The 5,642-nt window shown below is 35.6% G+C and overlaps 1 long non-coding RNA gene across 1 annotated transcript; it reads left to right on the top strand.

The window, feature by feature from the left end:
* Positions 1-1,606: 1,606 nt before the first annotated feature.
* On the top strand, positions 1,607-3,059 carry LOC140863848 (uncharacterized). The gene is made up of 3 exons (XR_012144040.1): positions 1,607-1,827; positions 2,333-2,390; positions 2,933-3,059. It is a non-coding gene; the product is annotated as an uncharacterized lncRNA (long non-coding RNA).
* The last annotated feature ends 2,583 nt before the right edge of the window (positions 3,060-5,642 follow it).

Genomic DNA, 5,642 nt, shown 5'->3' with positions numbered 1-5,642 from the left:
GGCGTTTCCTTCAAGTTCTGATATTTTTTTTCCCTTCCTGCTGATGAATACACCTGCAGATGCTCTAATTCAAGTGGAAAAGTTGATAAATATAAGTCAATTTGCATTTTAGTCCCTGAACTTTTGGCTATTTGCAATTCAGTCCCCGGAAAAGCGATTTAATTCAATTTCAATCCTTTTAAATTTAAGAATATTAAAATTTAATTCTAAACTCTAAATATTTCCAAATTAAATATTCTCGAATTAAAATTAAATAATCCCGGGCCTTACACATTTGGTCTGTTATGATCCGGTTTTCCAAGTGGACTCTGAAGTTTAAATTTGAGGAGGAGTCCCCGGTTGTTCCGATTTGGGTCAGGCTTTTGGATTTGTCTCTTCATCTCTATGATAAGAACAATCTTTATCCGATAGCAAAGATCCTAGGTAAACTAGTTAAGATTGATGATATCACTTTTGAGGGTTCCCGAGGTTCATTGCTAGGGTTTGTGTTGAGATGGATGTCCTCCTGGATCGCCCGACGCAGATTTGGGTTGGATGGGGAGATTTCTGTCAGATAGTTGATGTGGTTTATGAGAATGTTCCACACTTCTGCTCGCACTGTAAGTTGTTGGGTCATTCCTTAGAGTTTTGTTCTCGGAATGGCACCTCTCGGCGTAGGAGAAGGCCCAAAGGTAAGGGTAAGTCTTCTCAGGTTCCGCAGTCTTCTGCTCCGCCTACTTGGGGGGGGGGGGGGTCGCAGTCTCAGGGTAGTCAGCAGGAATTGGTCCCTCCTTCCGGTGTTGGTCCTTTGATTGATGCGGATGGGTGGATTCTGAAGCAGGGTAGACAATGACGTCCTTAGGTTCTGGGTCGTGTTTTACCCCAGTCTTTGAAGAACTCATTTGAGGCCCTCCGGGACTTGAATGAGGATTTGGGTCAGAGCTCTTCTGCGATTGGAACCACTTCTGTGTCGGAGTCGCAGCCAATTATAGAGGATGAGTCTGTACAAATTGATGGGGTGGTTTCTGTTACATCACAGTCAGTTGGTCATGCTGATGGCATCTCCTTCGATTGATGTTGCTACTGATAAGGGAAAGAAGGTGATGATTTCGACAGCTTCTCATGTCCCTGCGTCTCATTCTCCTTTTTTTTATCAGTTCGTACGCGCTCTCAAAAGCGCTATGATTTTTTGACTCAGCAGCGCAGACGGAGTGATTCTTCTGGATGGCCTCCTTGAGTTGCTGATTAATGAGAGGTATCCTAGGTGGGCGTTCTCTGGAGGCTTCTCCTAGCTCACCGGTGTTTTGATTTGTTGTTCAGGGCTCTTGTAGTCTGTATGTATTATGTTTTGATATGTGTAAGGACCCGATATTAATATATTAATTAATTTGTGTGTTAAAATATGTGTTAATAAATATCGGTTTATAGACGATATTAAAATGCATATTTTATTTATAGAGCACACATGAGTTGAAATAACTCAAACCGGGTCAAGTTATAACCCCGAATGAATGAAATAAGACACACATTAAATCAATGTATATCTCATAATATGGATATACATACAATATATTATATATTATCGTTTCTCTCTCCTCAAAGTTTCCGTCATCCCCGTTCCCTGTATTTTGAGTTTTTCAAAATTTTCCTATCGCTTCAAATCTCCGTATCTTTGCCGTCGGTAATCTATTTTCGAAAATAAATATAGTTCCGGACTCCTCGCGACGTAAGCTTTCTTTTGATACCCATTTTGTAAGTTTTCGTCGCCATATCGAGAACTCGATTCCGACCAGCCGCCGCCTTTTCCGTCGTTCGCCGTCGCCGTGCGTCGCCTGCGTGTAGGTGAAGGTTGTTCTGATTATTTGGAGCTTTATTTCTTAGCTTTGAGGTAGATTTCGTGATTAGGGCTTCAATTTTGGGAATTTTGATTCAATTGATGTCCGATAATTGATATTTGATTTATTATTGGTTGTAGGTATTATACCGGACTCGATTGGAGGTATTGGCTATTTTTCAGAAATTATTGGGGCATTATTTCGAATTTCCAGATTATTTGAATTGAGATTTTCGAAGTTTAGAGCTATTTAAATCACTGTTTGGATATCTAGATGTGCTAGAATTGATATATATAAATTTCAGAATTTTTGGGAATTTTCTGGAAAAATTCAGATTATTATACTTTTGGTATTTCGACTTTTAGAGTCGTAAATTTGATATTTGGTTATTGATAGGATGTTTTGATATAAGATATGAATTTGTAGAAATGTTAGTTTTATTTTTAGACTTAGTTCCGATAATTCTCAGATTTGTACAAGGGAATAGGAATTAATATGAAATAAATGGTTTTTCACAGGATTGGAGTATTCGAATAATACTTGAGCTATTTCTGTGGTACTTAAGTGTTGGTTGAGGTACGTATGAGCTGTTTATATTACGACGCCTATAATGGCATGTAATGATATTAAGTATTTTGTAATGAGTGATAACGTGCTTTATGTGCTTATGTGGATTATCTGATTGCATTCACTCATTTATAATTTTTCATAGCACGTTGAGCCTTGACTCCTTTGATTGCTATTGATATTGATCTCTTGAGATGTATTGAGTTATCATGGAGCGAGTGACATTGTTTTAGTGCACTCCTGAGATAGCATGAGGCACGGACAGGTAGCTCCTGTCGCCCTCCGATGCTACGTGTATGGATTAGCAGTGATGATTCGAGGTCTGCTGCGTTCCTGGCATGGGTGGCCACTGAGTTTATTGTGATACAATTATTTGGACTCCTTTTGGTATCCCTTATTTCATCGATACCTGTCACGCATTACATTGCATTTCATTGCATTGTACTTGATTTTATTCATGTCAGTTATATTTGTCGTAATTTTTATAGTTCGTCGTACTGGGGTCCGACCCCTGTTTTCTTTTTATGTTGTGGTTGTTTGTGATTCCATAGCAGGTTATCCAGGGGGATTTGACGCATCTGGTGGAGCGTCATCTAGTGGTACCCAGTTAGTCGAGCGTGGAGTCGAGTTCCCAGATATATATATATATATATCAGTTTAGCGAGTTTTATATTTGCCGGGGTGATGCCCTGTGTATCTGTATAAATAGTTTTGGACCTTGTTTTGAATTGTTATTTGTGTGATCGAGCCTTGCCGGCTCTGCATGTGTTTAGTCCTGGCCAGTGCTTCTATAGGTTTGTAAATTGGAGTTGTGACTCTATTTTCGAGTATATATTGCTGGTTGTGTTGTACAGGTTTTTGGAATGTCCTATTTACGAATAGGTCATGCCGAAATTTCTGTAGGCCCAAACGCAAATTTTTAACTCGTTTTCGCTGTTTACATTAATTAATCCTGGTTGTTTGATCATTAAATATTAAATCAGGACACGGGCCCTTTCAATATGTTTTATGGACTCCTGTAGTCTTTTATGTTTTATGTTTTGATGTACTTTTGCAGCCTTTGGAGAGGTCTTGGTCTAGTTCCCCTCTTTTTTTGGTGTTCTGCTAGTTTTTGTTTATAAAATAATAAAAAAATTTATTTATTAATTCAATTTTAGTTGATTAAACTCAATCCCTTTTAATTGTTTAGTCTAGATTAAGTAGAAGAATTATATTTTGGTAATCATATATTAGTCTATGTGGAATCGATACTTGGACTCATTATCCATTTACCATTACTTGACCTAGTTCGCTTGCTAGATTTATTCCCAACCAAAATTTTCGGTCAGTGTGCTATAAATAAAAAATGACCACCGAATTTTAGGGACATTTTCACCACTTTTCATATTAGTCTTTCACTAGAGAAAACTCAAACAACACAACCACACAACACTACGCATTCAAGGAAGTTTGAGACGTGGGAGCAAATGACAAGGGATAGTTGAATCAAAAGACAAAAGACATTCAAGTGAGGATGAAGAATCGACTTTACTCTGTGATTTTTATTATATGCCTTGATTTATGATGAGATTTTTGGATATGTCTATGTGTTTAATTATTTCATTATAAACCTTTAGAGGTGACAGATCTTGATTTTATTTGCATGTTTTGAATATTATTCTGCTCACTATTATTTGTTCTTACAATTTATTTGTGTATTCCTGTTTTGATTGTCTTTCAATTTACTGGTCATAGATTGAATGTTATTTATTTAAAATCTGGCACTCGGGAGAGGAGATTTTGAATAAGATCATAGGAAGCACAACCTAAGATTTTTGTAGAGTTCGGGAGGCCTACAATTTCTTTTGACACTCGAAAAAGACAATAAAGAACTTTTAAGGGTTCTTGACCTATAAATTAGAATATGTAATATTATCAATTTATATGATTTACATGAATGAAAATTGAGTGAAATATGTATCTAGAACCCATCTCAGATTCTTTACCCAAAGCCATCCCTGAAATTTTGGTTCATTTAATTTATTTTAGTTTGTTAAATTTTAAACCTTAATTTTATAAATAAAGTTGAGATTATTTTATTTTAATTACAATATTTAGTGTTAATATAAATTTTCAATCCTCGTGGCAACGATATTCTACTCATCATATATTAAAATTTGACATAGTGCATTTGCGAGCGAAAAAGTACGCAACAAATTTTTGGCGCTGTTGCCCTTGATTGATTTAATTTATTGTTCACTAATACTGTTACCAAGTGATCTCGATTTTGATTTAGAATTATTTTATTCAATAATCTATTTACTATTTTTTGGTTTAATTTTTTTTTCTATATGTCTGCAGTTTATGCAAAGATCTTAAAGTTTTAATTGCAGACATAGTTGGGCTGAGGACTATAAATTAAGCAAAATTTTGGAGGCAACCCAATATTTTATAGTTTATTTATTTATTTGATTTTTATGTATTTGCGTCTTAAATTTTGGTCACTTGTCAAATTTTTATAGGATGTGTGAAGAAAAAGTTTGGGGGTGTTACCCCAATGTGCTGCAAATATGGATGAAAAATAAGATGATCATTGACGATCGTCGCCCCAAGTATTTTTATTCATCTGCTATTTTATAGGTTTATTCTACATTGAGGACAATGCACAATTTTAAGTTTTTTCGGGGTGGGGGTTGTCTTGTTTTTAACTACTAGTTATTGTTTTCTTAGACTTTTGCTACTATTATTTCAATTTATCTATGCATTTGTTTTTATGGAATTACTATTTTAAAAAAATAAAAAATTCTTCAGTTGGTTTATGTTGCGTTAAAGCCGTGGAATATATGATTTTTGTAGATAGAGACACCAGTTCTTACCGGATATTACTGTCTTTGTAGGGAATAGGGCCGATGGTAAGAAAAGGATAAGACTAATCTGAAGAGATATGAGACAGAACCAGCGGTAAGACACACCCCTCCCTGGATTCATGGGCTTAACAACACAACCATCTGCGCTACCACGAGTATAAGGAAATAAATTTGCGCCTTGTCTAACAGTTATAGTTTTTGGCTTAGTGATAAGCGCTTGATCCTAATTAGGTTTGTCACTGAATATAATAATTAACAATCTCATAGTTTAATTTAATGAAATAAATTCAAACAAATAAAAAAGTTCATAGAGGAATACATGTCAAAGTTGTACTGAAATATATTGAGAAAATTTGGAAAATCCATCCTAAAAACCAATTGTAAACTAGTTATAGGGATACATTCGAGCCAAATG

This window comes from Henckelia pumila, chromosome 1 (genome assembly GCF_033568475.1).
Source record: "Henckelia pumila isolate YLH828 chromosome 1, ASM3356847v2, whole genome shotgun sequence".
Taxonomy (NCBI): domain Eukaryota; kingdom Viridiplantae; phylum Streptophyta; class Magnoliopsida; order Lamiales; family Gesneriaceae; genus Henckelia; species Henckelia pumila.
The sequence above is the reverse complement of the archived record's forward strand: the minus strand, read 5'-3'. Positions and strand labels throughout refer to the sequence as shown.